General features: G+C 43.5%; 1 protein-coding gene and 1 pseudogene across 4 annotated transcripts in view; both read right to left on the bottom strand.

Moving 5' to 3' along the window:
- The window catches only part of LOC308593688 (protocadherin alpha-C2-like), a 189,201-nt gene that overhangs the window by 107,884 nt on the left and 67,031 nt on the right, over window positions 1-14,286 (bottom strand). The gene's annotated exons all lie outside the window — the stretch shown is intronic.
- LOC308593724 (protocadherin alpha-3 pseudogene) lies at window positions 1,859-4,391 on the bottom strand (annotated as a pseudogene). Its single transcript has one exon. The product of its transcript is annotated as a protocadherin alpha-3 pseudogene (transcript).

Here is a 14,286-nt window from a genome sequence, read left to right as displayed (position 1 = left end):
CCTTTGCAGCTTAGGCACTATTGACCATGGTATCCTTCAGGACTGCCTGGCTGTGATAAGACTGGAAGGCATTGTTTTACAGTAGTTCTGTTTCTTCTTAGAGGGAAAGTTTCAGAACATGGTGCTGGAGGACTCCTGTTTAAGGCTTTGGCCAATGGTCTATAGTGTATCTGTCAAAATTCCACATTGTTTCTCACATTTCATGAAACTGCTGGGTCAGGTGTCCAGGAGTTTGGGGGTTCATTATCACCAATATGCTGATGCCACCCAACTCTGTTTCTTTTTTCCATTTAAATCCAAGGAAACTGCCTTTGGAATTAGTGTCTGATTTTAGTAATGGACTGGAAGATAGTGCACAAACTGTAGATTCAGCCAGACAAGCTCCTGGCCAATAGAAAGGCAAGCTGGAGAAATGGGGTCCAACCTGCCTTGGTTGTGGTTGTACTTTGCTTGAAGACTCAGCTTTGTAGTTTAGTTACACTCTAGGATTCAGTCCGGAATCTGAATGCTCAGATTTTGGAGGTGGACCTGATTGTCTGAAACATTATATTCTTCCATATGAGCCTGCATACATTTTAAGATTTTCAAGAGAGGGCTTTTTTCTACCTCACCAACATCTGAAGCACATTGTGTAGAAACCCAAAGGATGTACCCAGTGGCTACTCCCAGGCTACCTCTTTCAGTGACATGTTCACGATTTCCTGGAGTATACCCATCATATCTTGATGGGAAGATATTATAAGTGAGAAAGAGCAAAAATTGTCAAGTCACACTATTTTTGTTGCTGCTGCGTGCATGTTCATGTGCATTTTATCACTTTACCTTTGTGAGCCACCCCAAAAACTGTGCTAATGGGTGGTCAATATAAATATACACTAAATGGCTAAATTAAAACTCCAAGCAACCTTTCAGCATCCTTAGACTATAATAAATGGAACACATCTACACAATATCGGCAAGACCATAGAACAACGGGTAATTTACTAAACTCAGCACCACAGCCATATCAGTAGAAACATGAGCAATTTTATCCTTGAGGTGCTTAGCAAAAATATCGCCAGAGGTTGCTGAGGCGTCATAAGATCTGTCTGAAAACCCACATGAAGCAGCTTTCTCACCACATAAACAGATGTGCTGGACACAGATGTGCATGGTGATGGGAAAATAATTTCTTTGTTACTATATCTACCACAGAGTAAGGTCCAAAACGAACTCCAGAAAAATGAAGGACTTCAATGGACTTTAGGTAGTGGGATATGGCACAAACTGACCAGGGATTTGACAGAACCACTTGCCATGTCACAAGGAAAGTCAACCAAAATGAAATAGAAACCATTCAGAGCCTCCTCTTTCTGAAGGTGGATCATCTACACTTGTCCTTCATTCCTGTGTAGGTTTGAGGAATGGTCTGAGGTTTCGTTAGGATGCACTGATAATGTTTGATACTTGGCCACAACTAATTTGCTACACTGTTCCTTATTTTAATTCAAAAGCCAAATAACCAATATTAAACAGAGTCATGCACTGGTTGTCCAAATACTGTGAACAGAAAGAGAAGCATGTTTCAGGGGTATGCTGGCGCATATTCTTGCTTCCAACAACAGCAAAAACACTGGCTGTTTTTACATCCAAAAGATCACCTTCACAGGTATAAGTGGAATGAGGCCAGTGGCATTTGCCTATAAAATAAGAATAACACTACCTTTACCCCTGCAACATTCTCATTAAAGTCTACCGAAAATCATAAGTGTGAATCAAAGTAATGCTTTTAATTATTAAAAAATCAAATACCCAACTATGTCACACATGCCAAAACAGAATAGGTTTTTCATAGTAGTTTTTTTCATTGATAATAGTATCAATTCTTATAACTCACCTGCTCAGATGAATTTGGAACTGGTTCCTTCACAACTCCCACTTGCCCATTTTCCACACAGGCTGGAATGCTGGGGCTGAAGACCATGAGGTCACTCTTGGCACCAGCCTCCCCACCCATGCCCGCCAGAAGATGGCTGTGACGGTTTGAATATGACCAGCTGCCAACTTCGCTGGCGCAGACTAGTGTGGCTGTCCCAGGACCATACACCACGGCCTCCTTGGCCTGGCAACGGCATCGCAGCGCCATGTATACTATGATCGCCAGCAGGAACAAACTGGACACCGAGCAGATAGCAATGATCAAGTAAACATTGGCATTTTCCATCAGTGGCTTTGGACTGCCTCCCTTCCTTGAAAGGTGAGCATCGCCATGGACAGCCTGGGAATTCATCACCATGGACACACTCAAAGTAGCTGTGGATGACAAAGCTGGCTTGCCATGGTCCTTCACTAGAACGAGAAGCCTTTGGCTGTAGCTGCCCTCTGTGTCATCCAGGGAACGTGCGGCGCTGATCTCCCCGCTGTATAATCCCACTCGCCAAGGGCTGCTGATTGCCTCATGCATCTCATAGCGCAGCCATGCATTGTAGCCTGAGTCAGCATCCATGGCATGGATCTTGCCCACCACCTGTCCAGCAGTCACAGGAACAGTCAAAGAGATGGGAATCACTTCTGTCCCATACACTACAGGCGTGTTATCATTCTCATCCACCACAAAGACTTGCACCGTCACATTGCCACACAGGGAGGGCAGCCCTGCATCCTTGGCCCTCACTTGGAACTCCAGCAGCTTCACCTCCTCATAGTCCAAGGGCTGAAGAGCATAGAGCTTCCCACTCTCTGAGTGCACCGAGATGTAGCTTGACAGGGGCCAGAGCTTCTCATCGATCCAGTAGCTGATCAGGCTGTTCTCAGCCACATCTGGGTCTGAGGCAGACACTGTGAAAATGTGAGCACCCGGTGGGTTGTTCTCCTTCACAAAGACCGTGTAGGAGGGCTGCGCAAAAGCAGGTGCATTGTCATTCACATCACTGATTGGCACCACCAAGGTGCTGCTGGCTGACAGTGATGGAGTCCCTTGATCCTGGGCAGTCACTACCAGCCTATACTCAGCCTCTTGTTCCCTATCCAGGGGCTGAGCTAGCAACAGTGAATGGTAATTCTTGAAGGTGGAAAGTAGCTTGAAGGGGGTTCCATGTGGCCATAAGGAAGTGCTCACTTGTCCATTGGCATCAATATCCCTGTCTGATATGCTTATCAGGGCCACCACCATCCCCAGAGGGGAGTCCTCTGGAACGGGTACCAGCAGAGACATCACTGAAATTTCAGGTGCATTATCATTTACATCTAGAACCTCAATCAAAACTTTGCAATGCCCTGATAATGGGGGATTCCCCGTGTCTTTAGCCTCAACTTGTATTTCATAAAAATTCTTTTCTTCAAAATCCAGATTTCCTTTCACGTGAATCTCACCAGTCTTTTGATCAAGTATGAACTTTTCTTTTCCATTTGCAGGAGAAAAAGTGCTTGATGTATATGTGATCTCCTTATTTGTTCCCTCATCTAAATCGGTAGCATTTAGCTTAATTACTAATAGCCCATTCTCTGAGTTTTCTAATAAATGGACTTTATAAACTGACTGGTTAAATACAGGAGGATTGTCATTTGCGTCTAGCACTTTGATTATCAGCTGGACGGTGCCAGTGAGTTGGGGCTGGCCTCCATCAACTGCTGTGAGTAAAAGATGGTGAGCTGCACATTCTTCTCTATCAAGAGGTTTGTTTAAAACAAGAAATAAAGATGCACCACGTTCATGATTTTCTATTGTCTCTAGACTGAAATGTGGATTTGTGCTAAGTCTGTAGCTAAGGAGCGAGTTTGCACCGATGTCTGCATCAGAGGCTCCCTCTAGAGGAAAACGTGAATCACGAGAGCTAGACTCTGCAATAGTAAATTGCTTTTCTGTTACAGGGAAAATGGGGGCATTGTCATTTATGTCGGTGATCTCCACTTCCACGTGGAAAACCTTCAGGGGTTTATCTACAAGGGCCTCCAGGTGAATAACACACACAGCGCTCCTGTCACACAACTCCTCCCTGTCTATCCGGGAATTCACAAATAAAATCCCATTCTGTACATTTACCTCAAAATACTCCTCCTGTCCTTTGGACACCATTCGGAACAGCCGAGGCACCAGCTCTTCCACCTCCAGCCCCAGATCCTGAGTGATGCGGCCCACAAAGGTGCCGTGCTGGGATTCCTCCGGCACAGAATAATGGAGCTGGCCGCTCCCCATTTCCCAGGCTGTGTGGAGAAGAACCAGCTGCAGTAGACATCTCTTTCCAGAATTTGTCTTCCATGCAAGCATGACAAATTCAGATACAAATCCCAGCAATGTCTTGCCTTTTTTGAGGAAGTGATGAGCAGAGTCCAAGACGTTCCTCCAAACCAATGGCTAAGAGATCAGTTGACTCTGGTATTCCAGCTAATGTTTGATGTCTCTGCTGTGTATTTGACAGGATCTTCAGCACCTTTGAGGGAGGAGCTCTGAATTTTCAGTCTTCCTAAAAAACTCCTTAAACAACAGTGACACCTTGTGACTGAGTTTTGAACTGGAGAATCAGACTGTTTATTACCTTTTATGTTTTCAAGTAAATGTTTTTAATAATCCCGTGCCAATACACACTATTTGATACAGTTCTACTTCCAAGTAAATTCCTTAGCCTCCATTTGTCTTTCTATTCAAGTTACATTTATTTTATTATATTCCGTTAACTCAGCTCCTTTTTGGAATCTTTTCCCCCTTTATGTCAGTTATGCACCATCACTGTTTTCATTCTTCGTCTGCACACTCTTAGGTGCCATATGTACTTCCAGAAGGAAAAACTTCCATCTTCACATTCACATGCCAAGATTCACATTGCATTCCCTGGTGAAACTGCTGTGAACTGTCATGTCCTTTTTATTTTCCTTTTCTGGTAGAATTTTTTTTTGGGGGGGGCGTTGAAATGTTATCAGCTTCCCTTTTTTCAGCTCCATTGTTAGGGGTGTCTCTCACATGAACAAGGTCTACCCCTACACAAAGACACTGGGCATTTGAAACTGCTTTATACTGAATCAGACCATTGGCCATCCAGTCTATCATGCTCTGATTGGCAGCACGTCTTCAGGGTCTGCAGAATAATTCATTCTCATCCACTTCTGTCTGGAATTGAGTGGGATTTTGTGCACACATCCGTATAAAGCATGAGCCTTCCAAGGATATTTGCTAGCTTCTACGTTTCTTCCTTCCTCTGCTTTGTATGCAATTTGTTGTTCATTTTGTTTTCAGCGAGTGAAAATGGGTTGTGAATAAAAGTTGCCCTCCACCTGCTCCAGGAAAACTGGTTCTTGGATGAGTGGCTGCTTCTTTCCTTCCCTGTGATGTCCTTGCCTCTTTCTGTGTTCACCATTGCTTAGAAGGGAGTCTAATGTTTTTATTGAAATTCAAAGGATTTTCTGGGACCAAGAAATACTGTTGCAATGAATTTCAGATTATGTAACACCAAAGGGTATAACTGGGATTTGGAACAATAGATGGCTCGTGGTAAAGAGCTGAAACATGGGGTTATTAAAAAAAATACCAGTAAATCAAGATGAGATAGAATACCACCTCCTTTTTAGCCAAGAGGAAGACATGCCCAGTGTCAGACTGCTAGATTAGATCTCCTAATAGTTAATTCCTGAGAAGTTTTGAACATGGCAATTCTGATCCATTTGAGACTTCTGTTGCAAGTACTTTCGATATCTCAGTCCATGAATACAAGTTTCACGTGAACATCCATTTTATATTCTCTGATCAGGATAATGGCAACAACATCTGGAACGTGTGGGACTAGAGAACAACTTTTGATAATCTTTAGCAGGAAACGAGAGGGCAGTCCTTTTCTGTTAGCCCTTAGGGCTGCCTGTTTAGCGCAAAGACAAAGGTTCGGGCTGCTTAGGCTGGAATGGTTCCAGACATACTATACCTTTCCATAATCTGAAAATGAGGTGGGGGAAGCTTCTAGATAAGAACAGATCAGACCAAAGCCCAACTAGTTCAGCATCAAATTCTCATGGTGACCAACAGTGGTCTTCTACTTGTGTTTCCCAGGAAACGGCATTCAAATGGCCTTTGATACCAGAGGCAGCACATAGTCCTCTTGAGTATTAGCCCCTGATAGCCCCATCCTCCATGAATTTGCTGAATCGGCTCTTCAAGCTGTCCAAGTTGATGCCCATCAGCACATTGTGTGGTGGCGAATCCTGAATTTCCAATTATTCAGCTTCATTAGATGACTCCAGGCTCTAGTATTATGAGAAAGGGAGAAAAGGGTCTCCTTCTTCACACCAGGCATGATTTCGTACACTTCAGTCATGCCTCTTCAGACAGAGGAATTCATGAGTTTTGAGGGAATTTCTCCTCCACATACTTTGCATGTTTTAAAATACTGTAAATACCCTACACAACACTTCAAAGAATTGTGACCATGGTCTGGCATGCATATTTTAAGATGACACCAAATTCAAAATGTGAAAGAGATGGATTTGCAGGTCGTGTCTCATCATAGCCTGTCTCTTATTACCTATGAAATTCTAATTCTGCCTATGGCAAGAAGAGAAACTCACCTTTAGTCTCACCTCCCAGACCCTTCCCTGCATTCATAAAATGAGTTCAAGGTGTTTAAGAAGAAATTTGCTTGCCCAACCACCACCTCTGTACTAGGGGCTGGGTTGTCTTTACAGATGGTATTTAAAAATCCAGCCTAATTTGCAATATACAGGAGATGAAAAAGCATGCACACCCACCCCACCCCAAAAATCTTCATTTAAATAAATAAAAAGTAGTCTATGTCATAAATTCCTCATAAATTAATTTCTGTGCCAAATGTTGCTCAAATTTAGGGTTCCATTCCATACATTTTCCCCTAGTTAAAACCACTTGTTCTGGATTAAACGAGAAAAAATGCTGTACTTCATAGAGTTAAGCCTAAATACAAAAAGAGAGGCTGGTGATCACTTCAATAGGGGCCACATTAAATGAAGCTGCTTCTAAAAGGGAAGGTGTTAATAATAATAATAATAATAATAATAAATTTTATTTATATCCCGCCCTCCCCAGCCGAAGCCGGGCTCAGGGCGGCTAACAACAATAAAACAGTACAAAAGTACAACATAAACAACATTCTAAAATCATTCATTATAAAAATTAATTAATTCAAGCCACTGGCAACCATTGGGCCAGAGCTCTGCGAAGATTGCCGAGGGAGGGAGTCAGGCTGTGCCCTGGCCAAAGGCCTGGTGGAACAGCTCTGTCTTGCAGGCCCTGCGGAAAGATGTCAAGTCCCGCAAGGCCCTGGTCTCTTGTGACAGAGCGTTCCACCAGATCGGAGCCACAGCCGAAAAAGCCCTGGCTCTAGTTGAGGCCAGCCTAACCTCTCTGAGGCCTGGGACCTTCAAGATGTTTTTATTTGAAGACCATTAAGTGGCCATTCCCAACTCTTCAGTTATAATAACACTTAGCATTCACATAGCATTTTTAACTAAAACTGTTTCATGAATATAATCATGTTACAATTGATGGATGTAGGACTTCATCTCAAGGCCTCCAACTGGGTTCAAGGCTGACATGAGAGTCATAGTAGGCACTGTCTCATATATGATTTATTTTTTAAAGAACACTAAGGTGCTTTGTTCATGTTTCTGCTAGCATATTAACTTGGTGGCTGTACCTTTAACTTTTATCTTCCTCTTTAGAAATCACAGAACAAATTCTGATCAATTACAGCTTATCCATTCTTTTGTTTTTATTCCCTTTTATTGACATAGACCCTTCTTGAAAATGTCATTTCTTGTTTCAGCCCCTAAATTTTCCATGGACCATCTTCATCCATAGATATCCCAATTCCCCAATCAATTCTATACCTTTAGTCATATTTAAGCTTCCAGTATGGAGTTTTCCTTGCATAAAGTTCAACAGAAATACTCGCATTCCTCTCATGTCAGCTATGTGTTGACCAGATGATCTTGGAAAACCCACTGCCACCTAGCCCAGAACACTGCACTCTGAACAAGCCAAGTGGGCCTTTTGGGTTGCACGCAATATGCAATGTAAACAGTTTTAATGCTTCTTTCAATGTGTTACTTTTTATTGATGTATTGTAATATATTTTTGTTGTATTGTGATTTTAAATTGTTATAAGCTACTCTGATGGGTGCATGGGCAGTAGAAGGACAATATAGGTTATTTTATAAAGTTAAATGAATCTGTTTTATTTTATCTTCTACGCATTGAAAGTTTCATTTACTTGATTTCTCTTTATAGGCTATCTAGAGAATGACATCTAGTTGTGGGTATTTGGTTGTTGTTGTTTTTAAATGTACACATACTTGTTTTGATAAGTAGATTATCCATGAATGAATTCCACAAAAGCAAGCTACTTCATGACTGGGCTTTGGGAGAATGCTAGACTGCACTCCCTGAAGGAAAGGGGTGGGTGGGTGTGAACTGTCAGCCAGGACAATTAAAACTTTTAAGAGTTGGGAGATTATGCATGGAGCAACCAGTTCTCTGTGGATGCCTTGTAAAGTTAGGAATACAGCAGTAATGGCATGTGCAGGGGTGCAGGGGGTGGGTTGGCAATGAGCTACGAGGTTCCCTGACCTCATTGTTGTCCTACTCCATCCCAGGGCCTCTGGGAAGAGCCACTGTCACTCCACCCATCATTTACAAAGGCTGGAATAAACACCCCAAGACGTCCATGCCTTGCTGGAAAGCCCCTTGCTGAATCAAGACATGGATTTCCACCTCTCCTTTTATGCATATTAAAAAAGAGTGACTCTAATTCTGTGTGCTCCTTCTAGAAGGTAGATGCCACTGAAAACAGTGGAATCTGAGAAGACCTGGAAAGACTTTTACTGTAGAAAGAAAGGAAGGAAGGAAGGAAGGAAGGAAGGAAAGAAAGAAAGAAAGAAAGAAAGAAAGAAAGAAAGAAAGAAAGAAAGAAAAGCACGTGGGTAAATCTAGCTGACTGCTCATTATGAGGTAATCTTGCTTCTTCTGCCTTCTGTTATTCTCACCCATAGAGTCTCTGGGTTGATTGGCAAGGTATTTGGTCACTAGCACACTTCTTAATTGATTTTAATTTGTTTAATATTAAATAAGTTTAAGCACATTGGACTATTTTCTCCTCTACAACCAAATGTATCCTTATTTCTACACACAAACACCCACACACCGTGTTAACATGTCTGGCTATGAGACAGATAAAAGCACTGCCCCAATATTAACTGAAAAATCAGTTTGAAACATATCCATGTCACATGAGACTAGGTGAGATCACAGCATGCCAATATCTGCTCTGGCTCCAGAGAGCATTCCTAGAAAAATTACATCAGGTGGTTCTCCCACAGAATACATTAAAGCTTGGGAAGACTACATTTTTGACATGTCTGGTGGACCTACCCAAGAATTCAAACCTTCTGGCAGCACATATGTAGCATATTTTTAAAAAGAAGAGAAAGTAGTCATCAAATATTTTTGCTGCTAAATATAGTACACGACCATAATATTTTCACAAGATAAAAGGATTTATTTCCATTTCTTCCCATGGCAGCAAACTGGACAAACCCGCACCCTGAAGGAGTCTAATAGCATTCTTTTGATGAACCTATGGTTACACAGAATATGGGCACTCCTTATTGTGGAGAATTTATTGCATCAGGGTAAAGAAAAGAGCCCTGGTTTGTCCACCCCACCCCAAAAAAAAATCCAACATGGAATTATTCTAGTTTATGTAGAAGCAATCTCTTCATGTATAGAACGTCATTTTAAATCTATATTGAACATATTTATTGCATCAAGACTAATCCTAAACTGGCATATAGAAATAGTCATTCAGTTCGCAAGAAACATGGTATTAGAAGAATAAAAATATATTGTGCTTTTTCAAGGATTCTAATAGTTGCACATGACTCACCTCTCCAGATGCATTTGGGAGCAGTTCCTTCCCATTCCTTACCTCCCCATTATCTGCAAAAACAGGAATGTTGGGGCTGAAGACCATAAGGTCACTCTTGGCTCCAGCCTCCCCGCTCACACCTGCCAGGATGTGGCTGTGGCGATTTGAATATGACCAGCTGCCCACTTCACTGGCACATACCAGCGTGGCTGTGCCAGGACCATACACCATGGCCTCCTTCGCCTGGCAACGGCATCGCAAGGCCACGTAAAAGATTACTGCTAGGAGGAACAAGCTGGACACGGAGCAGATGGCAATGATCAGGTAGACATTGACATTGTCCACCAAAGGCTTTGAGCTTTCACCTGTCCTGGAAAGGGTGTCAGTCTTAACAGCCTGGGCACTTGCCACCAGTGACAAACTCAGTGTGGCTGTGGCCGTGAGTGAAGGTGTGCCATGATCTTTCACCAACACAAGGAGAGTCTGGCTGCTTCTGCTCTCCACCTCATCCAGGGCACGTGTGGTACTGATCTCCCCACTGTATAGCCCCACACGCCAAGGGCCAGCAGTCAACTCATGCATCTCATATCGCAACCATGCATTGTACCCTGAGTCAGCATCCAGGGCACGGATCTTGCCCACCATGTGTCCAGACAACACAGGAGCCACTAGAACAATTGGAGTCTCTTCTGATGACCCAGCCACTGTAGGCGCATTGTCATTCTCATCCACCACAAACACCTGAACTGTAGTGTTGCCACACAAGGAGGGCAACCCGGCATCCTTGGCCCTCACTTGGAACTCCAGAAGCTTTATGTCCTCATAGTCCAAGGGTTGCAAAGCATAGACCTTCCCACTCTCCGAGTGCACTGAGATGTAGCTTGTCAGGGGCCAGAGTGTCTCATCGATCCAGTAGCTGACTAGAGCATTCTCAGCCACATCCGGGTCTGAGGCAGACACAGTGAAGATGTGGGCACCCGGTGGATTATTCTCCTTCACAAAGACTGTGTAGGAGGGCTGCGTGAAAGCAGGTGCATTGTCATTCACATCACGGATAGGAACTAAGAGGCTGCTGCTAGCAGACAATGGTGGAACGCCTTGATCTTGAGCTGTCACTACCAAGCTGTACTCAGCCACCCACTCCCGATCCAAAGGCTCTGCTAGAGTTAAGGAGTAGTAGTTCTTGAATGTCGATGCTAATTTGAAAGGCAGCCCAGGGGGCCACAGGGAGCAACTCACTTGCCCATTGGCTTCAGAGTCCCTGTCCGAGACGCTGACGAGGGCCACCACTGTCCCTGGAGGAGAGTCCTCTGGCACTGGCACAGCAAGAGAAGTCACGGAAACTTCTGGAACGTTGTCGTTCATGTCTAACACCTCAATGAGAACCTTACAGTGTCCAGACAAAGGCAAACTGCCTTTATCTTCTGCAACAATTTGAAGGTCATATAGATTAATGTCTTCAAAATCTACTTTCCCAATCACTCTGACCTCACCTGTGTTAGCATTTATGCTAAATATCTTTGTGAAACGGGGTGGTACATTATTACTAAAAAAATAAGTGATTTCCCCATTAATTCCTTCATCTAAATCTGTAGCATTCAGTTTAATAACCGTTGTTCCATTAGCTGCATTTTCCATTAGTTTTACCTTGTAAGTGGACTGGTTAAATACAGGAGGGTTGTCATTTGCATCCAGGACATTGATCACCAGCTGGACTGTGCCTGTGAGCTTTGGTTTGCCCCCATCAGTGGCTGTGAGCACCAAGTGATGCACAGGAGTCTTCTCTCTGTCAAGTGGAGTTTGTAGTATAAGTACTGGAGATTTACTCTGGTCCTCATCACCTCCCGATTCAAGAATGAAATAGTCATTAGGGCTGAGCTTGTAGGTCAGCAAAGCATTGACATCTGTATCTGCATCAGAGGCACCAGTTAACAGGAAACGGAAACCTGGTAAACGTGATTCTGCAATAGTCAAATTCTGTTCACTTACTGAAAAAAGAGGAGCATTGTCATTTATGTCCTTGATCTCCACTTCCACATGGAAGACCCTCAGAGGTTTATCCACAATCATCTCCAGGTGAATGGAGCACACAGGGTTCTTGTTGCAAAGCTCCTCCCTGTCTATCCGGGAATTCACAAACAAGATTCCATTTTGCACATTTACCTCAAAATAGTCTTCATGTCCTCTAGACACCATCTGGAACATCCGAGGCACCAGCTCACTGACATCCAGCCCCAGATCCTGAGTGATGCGACCCACAAAGGTGCCATGCTGAGATTCCTCCGGCACAGAATAATGGAGCTGGCCGCTCCCCATCTCCCAGGCGGTGTGGAGAAGAACCAGCTGCAGCAGCTGCTTTACCACAGAAGGATTCTGCCAAGGAACCATTGCAAATACAGACACAAATCCCACCAGTGGCATCTCTCCTTTAAAGATCACCTTTCTTGAAGAAGGGAAGAGCAGGGTCCAAAGAGCTCATCAGGGTTGGTGTAATCATTTGAATAGATTCCAGTAGTCTTGCATCTGGTGTGTGATATCCCTCTTGTGAATCTCACAGGCAGGATTTTCAGGCTCTCTAAGGGAGGAGCTATGAATTCTCTCTGTTCTTAAAACATTTCCTTAGGCAACAGTGACCCCTTGTGACTGAATTTTGAAATGAAGAAGCAAGTTATTACATTCTGTATTTTAATCAGATGTTGCCCCCATTTGATTAATAAACCTTTTACTTTTGCATGAAGTGCTTAACTTTCTCTTACAACTGCATTTATTTTCCTTTGCTTCTCTGAATACCCTGCATAAATTCATCGTAGCTTCTTCTAAAGTTAATCATTTTAAAATACAGTGGTACCTCAGGTTAAGAACTTAATTCATTCTGGAGGTCCGTTCTTAACCTGAAACTGTTCTTAACCTGAGGTACCACTTTAGCTAATGGGGCCTCCCGCTGCTGCTGCACCACCGGAGCATGATTTCTGTTCTCATCCTGAAGCAAAGTTCTTAACCCGAGGTACTATTTCTGGGTTAGCGGAGTCTGTAACCTGAAGCGTCTGTAACCCGAGATACGACTGTATAATGCATGCAGTACAAGGGTTAAGTCCACATGTCAATTTGATCTGCATGTGTTTGTCAACACACATCAGACACATCATCATCATCACCATTCCACCTTTTTCTCTGACAGGAACTCAAAGCAGCTTACAAAAGCAGCTTACAGGTAAAAACAAGAATTGCTAAAACACAGGAAAAACAATAATTAAAAAACAAGTACAGTGGTGCCTCGCAAGACGAAAAGAATCCGTTCTGTGATTCTCTTCATCTAGCGGTTTTTTCGTCTTGTGAAGCAAACCCATTGACGGATTAGCGGATTAGCGCTATTAGCGGCTTTTAGCGGCTTATCTGCTGATCGGATCAGCTGATAAGCGGCTTAGCGGCTTAGAAAAGGGGGGGGCAAAGGGGAAAAAACCAGCAGGAACTCGCAAGACATTGTCATCTTGCGAAGCAAGCCCATAGGAAATTCGTTTTGCGAAGCACCTCCAAAACGGAAAACTCTTTCGTCTAGCGAGTTTTCCGTCTTGCGAGGCATTCGTCTTGCGGGGCACCACTGTAAACATTAATAGAATTAAAACTCTACACACACACACACACACACACACACACAGCATTACACCAGCAGTTTCATTAAAAGCAGTCAGTTTCCAAAGCCGGTCGGAACAAGATAGTCTTCACCTGCCAGCAGAAAGACAAGGAGGGATGGAGCCAGTCTAGCTTCTCTAGGGAGTCACTTTCCTGCGTCCACACCACCAATGGAGGCAGGATTAGCTGTGGGCTCCTGTTGATTGTATTTTAGGAGGCAAATCTGGATTTGTTGCCATGTAATATGTGAGAGCCATTAATTGATATTTTTCCTTTAATCTGCTCGTGTCACATGCTGCCATTGCTCATGATATGAAAATAAGGGTGGCATTCAACTGAATAATTGTGTGAGCAGAATGACTTCTGTTCATGCAGTAGGAGTCTCCCTACCTCTCCTTCCCCACCATGTGCCTCAACACCCTCCCCAAATCTGGTCCAGATGGTTGTGGGGGGACGGACCCAGAACAGATTTATGGGCTGCACAAGAGAGGAGAGGGGAATGCTTTGCTGTGCAATGTGAAATCCTTGCACTGACAGAATGCAATCCTGACAGTTCTAGATTGCCATACATAATTGTAAAAACTTACTATTATTTTTTGCACTTTTAGAATCCTGTTATTTGTAGAGGTGGTCCAAGTTTGGGGAGTCTTGCTGGGTCAACCTCCAAGGCCACAGACCAGCGGAACTACATTCCACTCCCTCATTTTCAAAGCTACTGTTCTTAAACAGTATCTCAGGTGGATATGGTTACTGATCACCCCTCCTGTCAGGAGAAGCAAACGACAGCATTAGAGGA

The sequence above is a fragment of the Podarcis bocagei genome, assembly GCF_964188305.1.
Source record: "Podarcis bocagei genome assembly, chromosome: 8".
NCBI lineage: Eukaryota > Metazoa > Chordata > Lepidosauria > Squamata > Lacertidae > Podarcis > Podarcis bocagei.
The sequence above is the reverse complement of the archived record's forward strand: the minus strand, read 5'-3'. Positions and strand labels throughout refer to the sequence as shown.